The 20,187-nt window shown below is 36.5% G+C and overlaps 1 protein-coding gene and 1 long non-coding RNA gene across 4 annotated transcripts in view; both read left to right on the plus strand.

Annotated features, from left to right (window-relative positions):
• tmem108 (transmembrane protein 108) overlaps positions 1 to 20,187 on the plus strand; it is a 106,037-nt gene that overhangs the window by 47,875 nt on the left and 37,975 nt on the right. The gene's annotated exons all lie outside the window — the stretch shown is intronic.
• On the plus strand, positions 5,880 to 8,876 carry LOC137063838 (uncharacterized). Its single transcript, XR_010901442.1, has 3 exons — positions 5,880 to 6,515; positions 7,142 to 7,176; positions 7,535 to 8,876. It is a non-coding gene; the product is annotated as an uncharacterized lncRNA (long non-coding RNA).

Consider the following 20,187-nt stretch of genomic DNA (forward strand, 5'->3'; position numbering starts at 1 on the left):
ATTAAAATGTTTTTAAAATGCTAAAAACAAAGTTGTGACTACTGATGATATGAGAAAACGTGTAAAGTTAATGTTATATACTAGTTCACATGTAGGCTGAAGTTATAGTACTGACTTTACGTTTTGGGGGTCTTACATAAAATAAAGACTAAACTTACCACTCAAAAGCGTCCATTTCCAATCTCAAAACAATTGGTTGTTCCTCAAAATCTTTATCTTCGTCAGAAACAGGATCAAGGTTGATGCATAATCTTTCCATGATTGACAGTATACAGTAGATGTGTTTCTGTCATTGAAAGGAACCGGGCAGTGAAACAGCCAATCAGAGCCGAACTCAACATTAATATTCATGACCCTTCCAAATAAGGCTTTACATCCTAAGGACAATTTCTGGGGTTATAAATGGACCTGTAAAATCGTATCTGGACAATTTTAACCCTTACATATAAGTCACATACCATATATGTAGATATTAGAGAACAATTTAAAATATTGTTTCAACTCATTCTAGGGCACCTTTAACTATAATGTGTTAGATTTCCAGTAAGCCACTTCCACTAATCGTTAGCCTGACAAGCCAGACCAGTCTGGAAACTCACTATTGACAGGGCTCAATCCGAGGGGCGGGATAAACGGTTTTCTTTCAAACTCCCTCTGCACGCGATTGGATAGAAATACAACCAAAATTCCGAACACATCTTCGCTTTTTAAGAATGACGTCAGTGCCGTTCTTTGTTCTTTTCTCAGAGAAAAGCTCAACTCCAAGTCTTCCCAAGTAGAGGTAACTGCAGACTGGAGCAATGGGCGTGCCATGAGGTCGGAAAGGATTGGGGCGTGCCATGAGGTCTTTTTACAGTCTATGACCAGGACGCGAAAAGCTTCCTGATCCGCATAAAAGCGAGCCATAAACTGAATCACTATAATAACACAAGACAAAATACATTTCTTTCCCTGTAAAAAAAGCAATAATGATATTAAGAATACATTCAAAAGTATGTTACCTTCAAAACCTTCTGTATGGCACGGGTTACGTGACGTCATCGCCACCGCAACTTTTTTAGGATCAATCATTAAAAAAACATTCATACCGTTTGTGATAAATGCACTTTTTTAACACGTCACTTGAATATATTAAACATTTATTTTTGTATTGCCCTTTTTCTTTTTCATTTGGGACTGACTTTAAAATAGATATTCCTAAAATTCCTAGTATTAGAATTTAGATCCTCATGACATTTCCAAAATCCATATTTTTCTGAAAAACAAAATTATATAACTAAATTATTTTGCCGAAATTTTATATGCATGACACAGATAAAAGAACCCGTCCTATATTACCTTTTATAAGACTGATCTCACAGTATACTTTGAAACCTTTTCAAACATGAGATCACAAAACAAAGTTTTCTACCTTGATTCATAAACTTCTATTTTTGTATTTATGTGTATTGTCTATTTTATACTTGTTATTGTTATTCTCTCATTTACACATTTTGAGCTGTATTCACAATACTTTTTATTAATCGTTTTTTATTGTATTATACTTGAAATGTCTGTACTTGAACTAAATAATACAATTTAAAATAATTAAAAAACAAATTATTATTTTTTTAAAGATAAAACAGTCTCCTAACACTATTAAAGTCATACTAATTTTGTACTTTCATTTAAAGTACATACAAACTAAAAGTAGTTTTTTTTATAATAATGGTACAGCAAATGTTTTTGCTGAATAAAGGCATACATATACATACTTGATCAAACACTCACCATATAATATCAAATGAAGTAAAAACGGTTTAATAAACTACTTTTAAGTGCCATAATCAAGTAAGCAAAACAAACATTTTATCCCAAAAAACATTTATTCAGTAGTCATTTTTACAATTAAGTTTTTTAAAACCTCAGTTGAATTTGTCATCAAAGGCTTAATGTTCTAAGTCAAATCTCATTCCTCCACTGATTCATTCTATAGTAAAATTATGGTTACTGCTGATTGGACAACGCAGTCACCAGGAGGAAGCTCCTTTGACCAATGAGAAACCTCTCACCACGCCCCTACCTCCTGCCACGCCCCTAGCTCTTGCCACGCCGCCCATTACTCCAAGCTGCAGCTACCCCTGTCTCAGTCTTCCAGAGTCGCGGTCAAAGCTGATTCGAAAGACCGCCGTTTACCAGCCTCTGTGTTTACTAGTAGCACGCAAGCGCAACTCTGCTGTCATTATGTTAAGCCCCGCCCACCGACTCTATACACGATGTGAATGGCCTGACCAGAGTTTGGTTTTTAGAGCTTAGACGTGTATTGAGAGTTGCAGCCGCTAGAAACATATTGATGTATTTTACTGTTTTGGCATAGGTTTATATCAACCCAAACAGCATACGCAGAGATGGCGTTTGTTAACTGAGCTGCTGAGATGCGCATCGAAGACCGTCTATTCAGATTGAAAACACAAAATAATAAAAAGAGTGTTTAAAAGTGTTTTGTGTAATGTCCTTACCTACGGCTATCAAAAAGGAATAATCCTAACAAGTTAGAAGGAAGCACGCCACCGTATTTACTTCCGTGTTGCAAAATAAGCTGAATAAATCAAAAAAGGAATTTTGATTTCACTCTATTGTAAGTGTATTATATTTTGAGTGACTGAATCGGCCATTCTGGCTCATTCGACCCATTTCCCTCTTAGTGAAGCGTCTGAGCTGTTTCACCCACACAGTACCAGACCCACGATTTCTCTGATCCTCCAGAATGACTTTTGTGTTAATCTCTGATGGCACATCCATCATCTACACACACTCATTCATACACCTACACATGTACCTTTTTATGTGCTATGCTTCGTGACACACACCAAGCTCAAACCCTCAATTTCTGAGCAGTTTCTAATGCCTCCATTTCTAATGCTTTGAATTTTAGATGCAAATTATTTACCCAAGAGCTCTTGCTATTAACTTGCTATTAATAGCAATGTTCCTGACCTAGGATAGGAGGTTAGTTGTTTACATTTGTCGAGCAACATAATTAATGTCTGATCACAGTTATTATTGTATAGCTTATCCAACGGATATTAAAATTTAAAATGATACTAATAAGCCACTAGTTTTAATTTTAATTTTAATCATTTTAAGTAGCCAATATTTTCATTTTATGGCCGGCAAATATTCTTTATAATTTTGTCTAAATAAAACAAAAACTTAAATTAATCATCCAGATACAAGTTACAAGTTACAAGTGAATTTAGGCATCACAAAATGATGCCTAAAAACGATGTGAGGCGTGACGCAATAATTTTTTCAGCCCAACGCAGTTACCATTGTCACGTCCAGCAATGGACGTTGTTTAAATAGCAAATGTACTCGCGCCCATCTGTTCGCCCGCTGGTCTGAAAACAAGGTGTGTTCAGGCGCATTGTTGATGTGTTCCTATTTAGAGGCAACTGAAAATGACTACAAGTGCACAACGCGCATACACTTTGCTTATTACACACTAGAGTGCGGATCGGGCTGCATTTTTCTGTCCGAGCCCGACCCGCGTCCGACAGAGCAGTAACCGAACCCGACCCGAGCCCGACAGGCATTCAAATATTTATGTCCGAGCCCGACAGTTAAAATCAATTTTTTCCCCTCATATACTAATGACACGCACGTTTGTTTGTGTGGAAATCCCGCTTTTATTAAGCAACTGTAAGGAAGGCATTCTGAAATGTTTACAGACGAGCGCATCAGCGCGCACACGGGGCATCAAACGTTACACAGAGCCCAATCAAATAGCCAACTGAATTTAAATGAACAAAGGTCTGCTAAAAATGGCCCAAGCTAACAGAACAAAACATTAACGTAACACAATTTAAATGCTTATTGAAATGAAAGTCATCTTACCAATTTTCTCAAACTGTGGTTCCTAAACTGCAACATGGGATCTATTTACATAATCTATCCATCAAAGTTTAGGCTAATTGAGGTTTTATGTAGAAAAAGGATTGCATCAACTGCGGATGGCTTCAAGGCTGTCCTGCTGCCAGCAGCGCTGAAGTTGCGCTCACTGGAATGACAAGGATGCCGCGGGCAATATGCACGCACGTGTTGCGAGTTGTTGTCACGGCGACATAAACAAATTTCCGCATGCAGGAAGACGGATGTTAGGGTTATATAATGCATGTATTTTAATCACAAAAACAAACCATTGCATCAAGTTAAACAGGCCCATTGGCTACTTGCATAATAAGCAGTTTTAAATTTAAAAGGTTCAATGCCTTTTCGCGCTGACGTGACCGAGCCCGACCCGAACCCGAACGTCATTTCTAAATATCTGTCCGAACCCGGCCCGACCCGTCGGGTACCGTCGGAACCCGCCGGGCTCGGGTCGGGTATCCATCCTCTATTACACACACAGGGATGCGCAGCAGCACACAACATATTTTAAATATTAAAAATATAAGGATTCCTCTCTGGAGAAGTAATTAGTCTTTCCGCTCACAAATTCCGACATGTAAATAGCGAATCCGCCATGGTGAGAGCACAACTGGCTTTTAAGGGAATGGGAGATGAGACTCTGATTGGTTTATTGCAAGTTACGCCCAAAACACACCCATGACTCATTAAGAGACTAGGTACCCTTTTGGACCATGTGCCTGCTGCACCGACTGTTTTTCCGTCGTTAAACTAGCAAAAGTGGATTCAGACCCTAAGTGCTCTATAAGTGCACCTGCACCATGTGCTCAGATTGTTAAAATAGGCCCCTAAAATCCAATATTGGCCAATAACTTATACGGTACAGATATATCTAATTTTTCTGTATTAATTCTGTTTTTAACTGCCTAGCATCATAACATAAAACTGTTTGTGCATTTTTAATTTATAAAATATTTAGTTCACTAAATTATTCAAAAGAAAAGTACCTCATTGTTATTTAAATAAAATATAAGACTTGTTTTATAAAACATTTTTAATACTTTTTTAAAAATACCCTCACATTGATCAAAGACATTCCATGTGCATTTAAAAAAAACAAAGTTTTGCATGCTAAATACTTTTTTCTCTTAAATCTCTGGCAAAAATAACTATTGCAATATATTTAAAGTTTGCTTTTCAAAAGTGAACTGACATTGTTAAGACAGCATCTTTTACGATTCATTTAGCGCTTAATCACTGAGCTAAATGCACCGTTGTGCTGTGTGTTTTATGAGGGGACATCATTTTAAGAGGCCCTTTGGCTTTTTTTGGTATCAGAGACTCTCCCTGCGTCCCAATTCGCATACTATCCATCCTAAATAGTATACGAAAATAGAATTAGTATGTCCCAAATCGTAGTATGGTGAAAAGAGTATTCCAAAGATTCCCGGATGGTTTACTATTTCCGGTCCGAATTCACAGTATGGATCGATGGGCACTCTAACGGCTGATATTGCCCACAACCCATTGCGAGTTGGACGAGGATTCGATTAGAACTACAAACGCGGATAAAAAGCGTTAAAAAACTACAAACATGACGGATGTGCGAGTTCGACGGTTAGAGAAGTTTAGATAAAGGGGTTTGAGTGACCCTATCAATATTTAACCTGACAAAAATATATTTATTCAGTGTTGTCCACATTATATTTCACCTGCAGCAGCATTGTGAACTTTTGTAATGACATGTTTGGCCATTAACTTTTAAATGCATCATTATATTCAAACTGCAAACACATGAGGAGAGTCTCTGCATTAAAGACCCACAAATGGCAGATCAACGAGCGGCTACATTTCTCTCCGATACGGTAGGAGATTAAACTGAATGTGGAGGATTTGAACTGTGACGAATCTGACGATGATTGACAGGGCAGATAAACGGTGACTATGGAGCCAGAATAGCCTCAAATATAATACATTTACAAAACAAAATTCATAAATGCATAGCACAATTCACATTTGTAAAATCTGATTCGTAAATTCAAAACACGATTCATAAATGCACAAGTAAAAGCATAAATATTTCCCCAAATGCTCACACAAATGCATCTTACCTAAATAAATGTAAAATCTTTACACAAATATGTATATATCAAGTTCTTGAATTAATTTCCATCACACATTTATGAAAGATGTTGCATGCATTTATGGATCGTTGAATCTGCATTTGCGAATCGTCACACGTGCATGGACTGCATTGCATTTGTGTGTGGGATTTTTGAGACCTTCCTGGCAGGTTAGGATTCGTAAATATCTTTTTTTGGAGGACGTTCTGTTTAGCCAATCGTGGTGAGCTTTTAATCCACCAATCAAAACGCTCCTTACTGATCAGACTCAAGAAGCTCAGTCCTGCCCTTGTTCTGTGCATTCTTTCATGATCGTTTGTTTCACGACCTTTATGTAAAGACATTTTAATGGGTACTCTTTTTTTAGCACCTATTGCAATTTCTACAAAATTATGATATATATTGTTCGCAGAAAATACAGCTACCCGGTTAGTTAGCCTGCGATCACCATGGAAATGGGGCGGCAGGTCTGACAAGCAGCTGTCACTGTTGTTTTCACTTCAGGTAAGTTTAGTCCCTAAAATTACACAGTTGATACACACAACTGTTCCTGACACTTTCTTGCAAGCTTCTGTTGAATATTTACTTTAGAGAAATGGTTTAGTGTCTTCGGAAAAAGTATGTTAGAGTCTCAATCATTAGGCTAACGTTAAATATAAGAGGTAATGTTAGGCTAATGTTAGCCTTGCGCTATTAGGAAGTTTGGGCTCTTAATCACATATTATCTGTAGATAAGAGGTTTTGATAGCTTTGCTGGCAATGTGTCATGAATGGAAGTAATGTTAATCTAATTATTTAACCTAAAAGTTTTCACTGTTAATCGGTGACGTCACTCACACAAAGCGTGAAAATGGGCTGAAATGATTTCAGACACGTTTTGATCTTTCATAGTGAACCAGTATTGACAATGTATATCACCATGCATCTGTAAAACCTAAACGTAAATTCTGGTATCTTAAGATATTATATTGTATATCCTGTATATTATTTTTCCCCCTGCATTTTCACCTATGCTCTAGTTTATTAAACTAGTTTATTTATTTCTAATAAATCTGACATTGTATACCACATATTGTTGGCTCTGTAACAAATTGTTTATGTTCCACTGTTCTATGCTGATGGCTGTGCAGAGAACATCCTTGAGGAGATATGAACCATCTGACTTGTAAGTACAATCTCAGATTCCTGTGTGTGTGTATATATGATACAATAAATGTTGATAGTTCTATTAAATTACATTTTGAAATATTCATTAAGTGACTCTGAGAGCAGCTCTGCAGACAGGGAGACAGTAGACACTGAAATCATCACAAGCAGAGTTAGTTTTGAGAGTTATTTATTTTTGTATTATAAAGTTGTTATCATTAGTTTAAGAAGGGTATGTCTGAATGACTAAAAGACAAAATTTCAGTCTGGCAGAATTTTCTGCGCACTTCACCACCGAGGCCAAATGAGCATTGTGAATTTACAAATCTCATGTTATATTTATAACAATTCTTGTTGATGTTTGAAATGTATTTCAGGGCAGTTTGTGAAGACAGATTAACAAGAGATGTTGTGACAACCTGGACAGATGTCGGTTCCAGATCCACCTTCCGGACCAGATTTCACTCTCATATTTATTGCTGTCTAATGGTGTATTATATGTCCTCTGCAGAATTAGGTGCATGCAGATTTTACTCGGGAACATGACTAAACTTTGTTTGCTATAATACATCTATTTAGTGCACCAGTGAAACATAATTTTCCCCCCACATTTGCTTGTATATCTATATCTTTGTCATAGTATTCTTTCAGTGGTAAAGGGGTTTTCAGATGACAGAAGTCAACGTTAGTCAATACAATGATCTCTATGAAATGAAGCACCAGATTTACGGTGTTTTCCAAAATCTGTGACTGACCAAATCATGTGACCCTAGATGGCGCTATATTGAGCAAATCCAACCTCCTACTAAACCTATTCCTAATCCTAACCTTATAACTAGGGTCACAGAATTAGCTACTACAACAGAATGCATCTACAGAGCATGACGTGCAAGGAAAATAGTAGGCTAAATTTATTAATCGAGGGAACGAATTAGTAAATCGTAGGCACAATTTACTTTTTTGTCTTGCACGTCGTGTGCGGTGCTCTGTATGGATCAGCATTGAATGGAATGGTTTACTAACTTACTAACTCATTAGAAGAGCCCTTGCTGCCACCTACTGGCATAACAATGTAACCTGCTATAAAAGTGATGAAAAACAGCTAAAACACGCACATTAAAACAACAAATATTATTGATTCAACAATAACAGCTATTATACATTTTACATTTACATTACATATTTAGATTGCAATATAATTATTATAATAATTGCAGCAAACTAATTATTAACTAATTAATAATTGTAACTATTTCAAATGAGAAAATTTACATTTTAATGATGAAATGCATTTTTTTTCTTTTGTAACTTATAACATCTGTGCACTGAAATTGTTTTGTATTTTTCTATTGGTTAATGTTATTATATTTAAATTTGCCAGTCATTGCATGATTTGCATGTGCTGTACTTTATTTGTACTATTTTGGCGTATTTTTATTTATCGGTATATAATTTTTACTTATTCACCATTCACTTTTCTTTGGTTCAAAAAAGTAAATGGTGAATGTAAAGTAAATGGTGAATAAGGAAAATTATTATGCTTAATATTTCTATATGAGGTTAACATTAACACCTCCCTTTGTGTTCAGCAGAGAAAATTAGGTCATACAGGTTTAGATTAGGAATAACCCAAGGATGATTCTTTTTTTGTGAACTCTGTCATATTGCTTTTTATATTTTGTGAATAAATACAATGAGTGACTAAATTTGTGTATAAATTATTAGGACTACATATGTAAATGTAGTTTAATAAAATGAGCAACAACCAGAGGTCAGCCCTAAAGGTAAGGTGAAATGTAAAAAGTGCTAGTAATAAGCTGAATATTCAGATTTACAGAAATATTGTAACCTGTGACTTGCCTATGATAAACTATAAAGAGATCTAAAAAGACCACTTAATCTATTTCTCTTACTATACAGTTATAATATTGTTTTATATTGAAGTCATTTTTCAAAGATAACATGAATAAACAGGGTATGCAACTTTGGTGAATAAGACAGCAGGCTAACCGGGTAGCTGTATTTTGTGCAAACAATAAATCATAATTTTGTAGAAATTGCAATAGGTGCTAAAAAAAGAGTACCCATTAAAATGTCTTTACATAAAGGTCGTGAAACAAACGATCATGAAAGAATGCACAGAACAAGGGCAGGACTGAGCTTCTTGAGTCTGATCAGTAAGGAGCGTTTTGATTGGTGGATTAAAAGCTCACCACGATTGGCTAAACAGAACGTCCTCCAAAAAAAGATATTTACGAATCCTAACCTGCCAGGAAGGTCTCAAAAATCCCACACACAAATGCAATGCAGTCCATGCACGTGTGACGATTCGCAAATGCAGATTCAACGATCCATAAATGCATGCAACATCTTTCATAAATGTGTGATGGAAATTAATTCAAGAACTTGATATATACATATTTGTGTAAAGATTTTACATTTATCTAGGTAAGATGTATTTGTGTGAGCATTTGGGGAAATATTTATGCTTTTACTTGTGCATTTATGAATCGTGTTTTGAATTTACGAATCAGATTTTACAAATGTGAATTGTGCTATGCATTTATGAATTTTGTTTTGTAAATGTATTATATTTGAGGCTATTCTGGCTCCATAGGTGACGGGATGCACGTAACTAAGCGACAGAGTCTGTTAAAGATGGCGAAGTAGTATGTCCCGAAGCTTGCATACTTTTCTGCTACACACTCAAAAGTATATACTTTTTCTTCACAAAAAGAGTACATACTTTTAGGACGTAGTATAAGTAGGCGAATTGGGACGCAGCACCTGACTTAACCAGAGGAAGTGGCGACGGGTTTTGTCGGCTTCCTCGTGGGAGACGTGAAAGGCATGCTGGGAAGGTAATGCACTTTTAATGGCCTGGTGCAGAGCCCTGCAGCTGTGACGGCCCATGTAGCTGCGGCTCTGATTGATTACACGTCTCCCGGGGGCCGGGCAGAGTGACGCAGCAGCTGCAATTCATTGTGCCGTCAGGGCCGCTGAAGAACGAGTCGTGATTCAGCAGAACGTTGCACTGCTATCCACACAGTGTTGCTCATAGGGGAGGGTTTATTGTCTCGCCTGGTGATTCATTTTTACATATATTAATTTTTAATCTTGGGACATGGATAGGAACATGGTGCTTTTATGGAATCAGGTGCTGAATACTGATGATGCAGATTTATGATTTTCTGGTAATTTGTGATTTCATACCTGATCATCTGACATCAAATCCTGTTGAGAAAATCGGATGTGAATATTATTATTATAAGATTATTATAATATCTGTATTCACACATTACTGTTCAACAGTTTTGGGTAATTGAAATTCATTAATATTGTTTATATGTCTTTTAGGTGTTTTTAAAATGCTTTCAGTCAAACCATGGGCAAATTCATAAGCCAACAACATTGCTGAGTAGACTGGGTAAACCCAGCCCAATCTGCCGCCGATTTGTTTTCACCCTGCAGCTCAGGCTGGAAACCTGTACATTAACCCTTGTGCATTAATTGAAAAAAAGTTACACATAGGTTCATAGAGGACAAAAATGTAAATGTCGAAAAAAACTCATAAAAAAATATTCTTGGGAGCACAGACTTCAGTTTGGTCTCATTTTAAAGAAGACCCTTGGCAGATTTTTGTTGAAGTCAAAAAAGTTTAAAAAGTGAAACCAAAAAAAGTTATAGAAGTTTAAGTTTATGAAAATGATTTATGAATAATATTTTATAAAACAATGTATATATTTTTAAATACATATTTTGTTCTTAAACTAGAAAACCAAAGCCATGAATCTAAAAAAGCTGTTTCAATCTTGAGGTTGATATCTCAAAAAATGAGCTCTCAGCATGATTTTGTTTGGGCGCAGTGCCACCTTTTCCCCATTCGATGCCAGCAAAACTCCTCTGGTGCACAGCGGCTGGATTTGTGATTTGCAGTTGGGTTTCTCTCTCTCATATAATACAAGCACACACATGCACACCTACACACAATTTTTTATTACATACATACACACCACACTCTGACATCCATACTAACACACCCACACAGTTATAGCTGCATAATTTATCAAATTATCTTTATAATATGCATAAACAAAAAACAGGAATAAAGTAAGTATTTGCTTTATACGCCGAACCTGAAAAAATGGCACCATCTAGTAAAAAATAGTAAAAATTTAAATTTTGAAGCCTTGGCAACAGAATAAAAGCCTATTAACAAAGGTTGCATCATTTTATAGTTAAATGGCAACGGGATTAAAAATAGCAGTTTTAATGGGTTTCACTGTGGACATTTTTGTCCTAAAGGCCCTACGCTTGAGTATTTTGTGTACCTAGTGCAAAATGTTTTTTTTAAAAGGATATGGTGGTTAAATATTAAAATTCAAATAAAAATACACACCTGTGGCAAATGTTATGCAGTTAGCATTACCAAAGGCAAAGTTATCAAAAAAACTAAACTGAAACGGACAAAAATGTCCAAAACGTCACATTGACTGGCTTATTCACCTGGCACGCTATTGGCGGGTATAACACAATCAAAGACAGAGAAGGATGGATCGATGCCCGTTGATAACGCCTCTTGTGGTCTGATTGGTTGAAGGACTATCCAATTGCGTACAGAGTCATTTGAATTATGCTTGATGATCAGACCTCTTATGCAGTAGAAAATACAGAGCAGACTCCCCAGACCAATGTTCAATCTTAAAAGATTGGTCTGGTGATAGCCAGGCACAGTGCTGGGTATTTTTCCTTAAAAGTCCAGTGAACCAAAGACAGTCGCGTTTTGCGTTTTTTGCGTTGTGTTTCTGGTGTCACTAACTACCTAGTAACCAATCACGTCAATGTCTGGATGGGCTTTAGTATATATTCATTACTATATGCTGTGAAGCAGGGGAGTCTCAAGCCATACTGGTTTATTTTTCTGTTGTTGTGAAAAATTGTGTACATTTGGCAATATAGCAGGTGATATATAAAATGAACGGTTCTATGTTGTTCAAAGCGTTTCTAAAGATGCTGATTTTTAGAAGCCAGACAGATGGCGAACAGAGACACAATTTGTATAACATTAGCAACACATTATTAGATTTTTGATAATGTAGTCAAGCATTTAAATTACTGGTATTGTCCGACATTGTACAGAGTGATAACTTTGTGCAGCGTTTACTAACCTGAAACTTTTGATCGAGTGGATCTCTGGTATGTGAGTGAGTGGAGGCGTAGCTAATTTGCATATTCATGGTCCACGTATACTAAATGACGCAAGGGTGTACAGTTACATTCAAGCTATTTTAAAGGGTTAGTTCAACCAAAAATGAAAATTCTCTCATTAATTACTTACCCTAATGTCGTTCGACACCAGCAAGACCTCTGTTTATCTTCGGAACACAAATGAAGATATATTTGTTGAAATCCGATGGCTCAGACAGGCCTTCATTGGCACCAATGTCATTTCCTCTCTTAAGACCCATAAAAGGCACTAAAAACCGTCATTAAAAAGCCCATCTCACTACAGTGGCTCTACAATCATTTTAATGAAGCAACGAGAATAGTTTTTGTGCGCTAAAATAACGAAATAACAACTTAAGAAATACGATTTGAACGGTTATGAATTAGGGCATCGATTCACGATTCGGATCGCCAATGTTACGTGATTTCAGCAGTTTGACACGCAATCTGAATCATGATTCGATACGCTGATTCATAACGATTCAAATCTTTTTTTTGAAATCGGCCCATCACTATATAAGTCGTTATTTCGTTTTTTTGCACACAAAAACTATTCTCATCGCTTCCTAAAATGATTGTAGAGCCAACTGTTTGAGATGGGCTTTGTAACGTCGCTTTAGTGCCTTTTATGGGTCTTGCGAGAAGAAATGACATTGGTGTCAATGAAGGCCTTACTGAGCCATCGGATTTCAACAAAAATATCTTTGTGTTCTGAAGATGAACGGAGATCTTACGGGTGTCAACAACCTTAGGGTAACTAATTAATGACAACATTTTCATTTTTGGGAACTAACTCTTTAAGGCATGAAGATAATTTTTCACAGGAAAAACTTTTAAATATGTAATTTTGGTGATCAAAGATGAGTTTTAATGCATAATTATTGACAACACGGGGACTTTATATGATAAAAAGTGACAGTAAAGACACTTTTAATGTTACAAAATATTTCTAATTAAATAATTAGAGTAAACATACCCTCAATAAAACAAAAATGAAATACTCTGCAGGAACAAAGGAAACAAAGAACTAAAATTCCATAGCTGGAACTAAAATTCCATAAAGCAGAATATACACTGACAATCTTCCAGAACTAGAATAGCAGTGAAATCATATATTTTCCTCTAAAATATATTGAAAAAAAGAGCATATGACAAGATCAAGAAAAAAGATTTTTGTTTATATTACCCTTTTAAGGTATAGGAAGATTTTGCCTCCTTTTTCATGACCTTTACTGGCACTAGGTTATGAGGCAAAGACATCTTAACATGAAATGCCAGACGTCTGTTTGGGTATAAGAGAGGTCACTGCGGGGTTATCCGAATTCCACATGCTTTATTGCTGCCATGATGAGCCTCTCAAACACGCCAAAGCAGGTAACGTGTGCAGCTGCGCGTAGTCTCTATCAGTGCTGTATGCTAATCAACATCAGAGAAACAAACATCAAAACTAATACACCAAGGGACTAATTATATCTCATACACCTGCTTCTAACCCTTTTAGGATATTAAACCCCATTCCCAAACTTTTAAGTCCTTCTTTTAAAAAGTATCATATTTCACAGAATGTTTTTAGACAGAATTAGCTCGATTAGCTCGAAGCATTAGCATGCTTTGGGCTAAACTGTTATATTTAGTCTTTATTCACAATTGTATTTATTAAGTTTCTAGCAGGTTCTAATATACATTTTTTCTTTACAGAAAAAAAACAAACATGGTAAAATTTGCAGATCTATGTTTTCTCTATAAAATTATTCATGGTCTATCATCCCCTCCTCTATGTCAGTTTATTAACATCCGAACGACTGATTATAGCAGAACCAGAGGTGCAGCGAGGGGAGATTGTATTATTCCTTTTAGGGAAAGTGTATTTGGCAAAAACGCTTTTTTTGTTCGAGCTGCTATTGAGTGGAACCTCACCCCCATAAAAATTAGAAATGTAACCACATACAGTACATTTAAGATTCAGTTAAAGCAATGGTTAATTGATAATCAGATATGTCAACATTAGCCCAATATTAGATATGTTTTCACTGCCTCCTGCTTGCTTCTTGCTTTGTGTGTATGTGGTCATGTATTTGTCTGATGCTGGTCCGTGTTTTTATTGTACATCTTAACTTAGTGCTTGTTTAAATCGTATTGTAGTTGTTATATTGTTATGTAAAATGTAACTTTTTACTGTCTTTTAAGATGACAGCTGTCTAGAGACTACAGGTGAAAAATAGCCTTTTGGCTAACTCTGGCATATTGACAGAAATTTTTATATTAATATGCACTGTCCCTGTAAATAAAAATAAATAAAAATAAAAACAAAACATGTGGTAGCGTTCCAGCAGCTACTATCATATATCTATTTTGTCTTTAATATGTTTTATTCATTTTTACAAAGAGTATTTTTCAGGAGCTAAGATAAAGTGCAAATCTGTGGATTGCTCCTCTTTCTTTTCTTAAATTAGCAACACATGTCAAACAATCTTATCTGTGACTTACAAGACCTTGTTAGCTTCTGCAGAAGCCCAACGGAAATGATGTCATGTAATACATAGTGAATGTGAGAGTGGCCCAGGTTTAATTAGATTAATGAGTCCTTGTAAATGAATTAGTGAGTGAGTGCAGTCAATATTCCAAGTCAATCACCTTGTCTATAGTGAACAAGATACCATGAGAGACTCACTCTGACCTCACAGAGAACAAGCACATAATTGAGTTTGCAAATGCTCTCATGACTTCATGTACTGTGCTGTGTAAATTAGTCAACGTGAAATCAAACTTAAACCTATTTATTTTCTCAATTATGTCATATGCTCAATTCAGTGGTGCATGTTATTATAAAGAACATAATTTCTTGGAAATGTAATAACTTTCTTGCCCCTGAAACCACTTTACTTATTTTACTGTTGTAAAGGCAAGGAAATATAACATGAACTCATTTCAACATCTCATTTTCCAGATTCAGTTAAATCAGCATTGATAATGATTATTACATATGTGTAGTGAATGCTGTATGCTGCATGCTGACATGTTGTCTTTAAAGACCTAATTTGTAGCGAATTATGTTCCTGTAGCCTGTGAAGACCTAATTTATACCTGGAAAATATTTATGCATTTGGCAGATAAATGTAAACATTTGATCATCCCTGGTAATCAAACCTGTGACGTTGGTTTTACTCATGCCATGCTCTACTGTTTGAACAACAATAACTTTCCCATGTTTTGATGCCACAAATTTTGGTTAATCGTAGTTTTGTTTTGTTTAGTTAATGCAAGGAATATTCCCCTTATAACATGTTTCGCCTTACCACCGAGTTCATTCACTGTCAAGCTTACATACGAATGTTCGTTTCTCCAATACATTTGGATTTAGTTGGCTATTAGAGGCTACGAAAACGGGGTGTAACATTGTCATTGACAGCTGTGTTTTTCGATTGAGTCTGCTAGAACGTGGGTATGACCTGGATCTTGATGCCATGGCCCCATCTCAGGATCAACTGCCCAGACTCGGGCTTTGAATTACATAATTGGCACACAATGTCAATGGCCATTTCTACTATATTGTAGCTACATTTTTCTACAGTGGAAAGACGTGGATATCATACACTCTAAAGAATGCTGGGTTAAAAACAACCCAAGTTGGGTTGAAAATGCACCAACCCAACAATTGAGTTGTTTTAACCCAATGGTTGAGTTGTTTTAACCCAGTGGTTGAGTTGTTTTAACCCAGTGGTTGGGTTAAATGTTGCTTAAGACAACCCAATTGCTGGCTAAGAACAACTCAACCATTGGGTTAAAACAACCCAATTGTTGGGTTGGTGCATTTTCAACCCAACTTGGGTTGTTTGTAACCCAGCATTTTTTAGAGTGTAGAGAGAAAGATATACATAGATGCCTCATTAGTGGCTGTTTGGTCACTACATGAAAGCTGTCCGCCATATTGGAACTGTCAAAGCCGGTCCGTGGACATTCGAGTCTTTCACAAAAACATGATTTTCTCAGCCTTTTTTTAAAAATGTTGCTTTTTTTAATGAAACATACCCATATTTAAGTGTTGAAACAAAAAGGAATTCATGAAGCTAGAATAAAACAGTTTTTTTTAAGAAGAGGGTCATTGATATATTGCATGCTCAGATATTAATAAAACAAAATATTCTATGGGCTATAACATTTTTGTGAAAATGGTCAAAAACCATAGATGCATGTATGAATATACGAGTCTATATCTACAATAGACTTCAGCAGATGATTTTACAAAACACAATACCAGAAAAAGGCGACAGCTAACACAAAATTCATTAACTCTTTCCCCGCCAGCGTTTAAAAAAAACAGTTGCCAGCAAGGCATTTTCGCCCACAGGACTGCCGCATACTGGATGTTTTTCCCTTTTCACACCATTCTTTATAAACCCTAGTAATGGTTTAAAATCCCAGTAACTGAGCAGATTGTGAAATACTCAGAATGGCCCATCTGGCACCAACAACAATGTCACGCTCAAAATTGCTTTAAGTACCTTTCTTTCCCATTCTGATTTCAGTTTGGAGTTCAGGAGATTGTCTTGACCAGAACCACACCCCTAAATGCACTGAAGCAACTGCCGTGTGATTGGTTGATTAGATAATGGCGTCAATGAGAAATTGAACAGGTGTTCCTAATCCTTTAGGTGAGTGTACATATTTAAGGATAAGACATGATGTCCATCGTTTCTTTTTTTACAGTCTATGGTTTAAAAGAACACTATTATTTGAAATAGAAATCGTAAATTCTTCTGCAACATTATAAATCAACCGCAGGTAACATAAGTCAAGCTTGCATCAGCTGACTGTCAGCTGAATATGTCTACCTATAGTAATACAACGTCTATCAATGCTATATATATATTTATATATATATATATATATATATATATATATATATATATATATATATATATATATATTGGATAGCAGTGTCTCTGTATGTGCCAGTTGCCATGCAATAGTCCTTCAACCAATCAGACCACAAGAGGCGTGATCAACAGGCAACGATCCGTCATCATGTTAAACCTGCCAATAGCGCAGCATGTGGATAAGCCAGTCTGTGATTGGTTCCCGCAAAAGTGTAACAGAAGCAGTAGAAATTAATGCAGAGTCCTGCACAGGTCTGATTTTGTAAATCTGCACCCGCCCATACCTGCGGTGCGTTAAACCGCATCCGACCCGTTTTCCGACATGGAGCACTAATTAAAATCCACACCCGACCCGACCCGCTTAAAATAGAACTGACAGCCGACCCGCACCCGAAATAAAATCAGTTTAGCATATAACATTATATAGGCCCACACCATTTATTGCCAGGTCATACAAAAGTAATTAGCCTACAGCACCACGCCAAGTCTTTAAAATTCGAAGACATTCTTTTCAATAAGTGTAAGCACACTGGCGGCGGCATTTAGCGCCTGTCCGTGGCGACTCAGGAAGTTGTTCAAAATCCTGCAGCGCCACAGAGTGCCAATGTACTGATTTCACCCTGCGCTACAAGATGCACACATCGTGCAGCTCTTCTGTCAGAAGTGGATTCAAAATTGAGCTCACGCGTATATAATGTGTGTGTGTCTGGCGGTGAGCTTCGCGTCGGGTGTGCGACCCCCTTGAAGCCTTGTGTGATTTTTTGAAAGTGGGAGAATCCTGGGAGGGCACTGCGGCATGAGCACAAATAACCTAATATTGTTTAAAAATTATTTTATTAACTTGAAATACAGGCAAGACATATTTTTGTAGATGTGTTCCTAAAAATATGCATATATTTTTACGTTGGCACATGACTATTTTAAACTCGTCGTGTTTCCCCCTTGTCCGATCCGACCCGCACCCGTATCCAACACAATTGGATGTTTTTCACCCATTTCAGCAAAATTTGTGGGTTGACACAGGTACCCAAACCCGTGCAGGTCTCTGAATTAATGTACAGGTTTCAAGTTGCCGGGTGAAATCAAATCGCCAGCAGATCAGGCTGGGTTTACCCAGTCTATTTACTGTCACTTTTGATCAATTGTAATTGTCCTTGCTTAAGAACAATATGAATTCCTTTTAAAAGATTGCACTGACCCTAAATGTTTTAATGGTAAACAAGGTAAAACTAAACATTTTATAGTTCCACTCTGAAATGATCATATATTATTTTGCACATCCCATTTAAGTTAATTGTCCAATTGGCAAGACATTTTTACTTACACTTGGTGACTATACCAAGTATACATTTGGTTACAATATTCATGTACTACAGTATTTACTTGGCACTTTAAAAAAAAAACACATCAGAAAAAACTGTTTTTATTAAACGGAATACGTGTCGTCTTCCAAAAACTGTAATAACAGTAGTAACAATGGTTCTTTTTGTTTGTGAAAACCTTCAATATAAAAGTAAAAAATCAATCATGCTTTTAATGTAATATATTGGCAACAAATACAAGCAGTTTCACAAACCACTATCTAAGCTTCAAAACTGATGAGCTACCCTAAAGCAGGCGTGCTTTCTCTGCCTTCACAGGCATTGGGAGTCTAACTGTGAAACATAAAAGCAGAAGCTTTCTTATTCCTGTCGGCAGCGACCTGAGGGAATCCATTGACAGCTTTTATTTCACGACATCATCTCAGCCGACCTTGGCTGATCTCAAAGCCCTTGTCCTTCCAGACAGACAATTTAGAGGTGCTGTCTCAAAACTGACCCGGGACGTCGGCAAACCGTCATTATTAGCACAAACCAAACATCGCCTTGGGAAAGGAGGGGCTGTTTTTTCAGTCTGTTGGCTCAAGGGCTCAAAGCACACGTAGCTAATATCTCCATGTCAAGTTTGATTTTCTCTGTATTGTTCTCACATTTGTCCCTGTGACGAGATTTGAATATAATTTTCTGTTCGGGTTGCCATGGTGACTGAAGCAGGGTCTCTGTATGTGCCAGTTGCCATGCAGTGGTTCGTTAGAAAAGAAGTACAAATGCCACTGCATGCCATCTAAAAAATACTGCAAGCTGCATCTTAGTTTACCTCCTATTTTCAGGCTTTACTTGTTTTGTGGCATCTCAAGTTGTCATACACTTGTAGTTTTTACTCTACTGACCTCACCTCTGATGTCTGAGAAAATACGCTTACATCTGTTGCCCTCCTGGCGCAGGTGATCATGACTCACAAATGGACTTTCTTCTACACTTCCTACGCTTTTACTGAAAATGTGTTGTGAATCACAGACATTCTCACAGGTGCAGTGATGACATCGCAGTGACTCCTGCACACACACAAGTGTTGTGGGTCCATTGAGTGAGACATCATGATTTGTATTTATTGAGAAGTCAGAAAGCTCAGTGGTTGAATTTTCCTGACTGGCTGTGTTGAACAATAATTAGTCGAAGATATTGGAACAGGGTTATTAACTCTTGCTTGTTGTGCAGGCTGCAGATATAATGAAACAAATGGAAATTATTTGCAAAAAAAAAAAATGTATTAACCGATTGTCCAAATCAAGTCTCATAATAGATCATAATTTGCCTCTAGCTATGAATTACATTGAGATGTGAGGCAGTTTGATATGATAAATAATAGGAGTGGTGAGCTGATCATTTAAGATTTTGACTGCATATATAGGATTGTGCGGTCAAAATCTTGAATGATTTGCACCGTATATAGACCTTGTATGTATATAGCACCGGTCAAGAGTTTGGAAACATTACAATTTATTTTCAATTTTCTAAGGCTGCATTTATTTTATCAAAACTACAGAAACAAATATATACACATATTGTACAATATTATTAGAATTTAAAATAATGCTTTACTATTTT

This window comes from Pseudorasbora parva, chromosome 24 (genome assembly GCF_024679245.1).
Source record: "Pseudorasbora parva isolate DD20220531a chromosome 24, ASM2467924v1, whole genome shotgun sequence".
NCBI classification, from domain to species: Eukaryota; Metazoa; Chordata; class Actinopteri; order Cypriniformes; family Gobionidae; genus Pseudorasbora; species Pseudorasbora parva.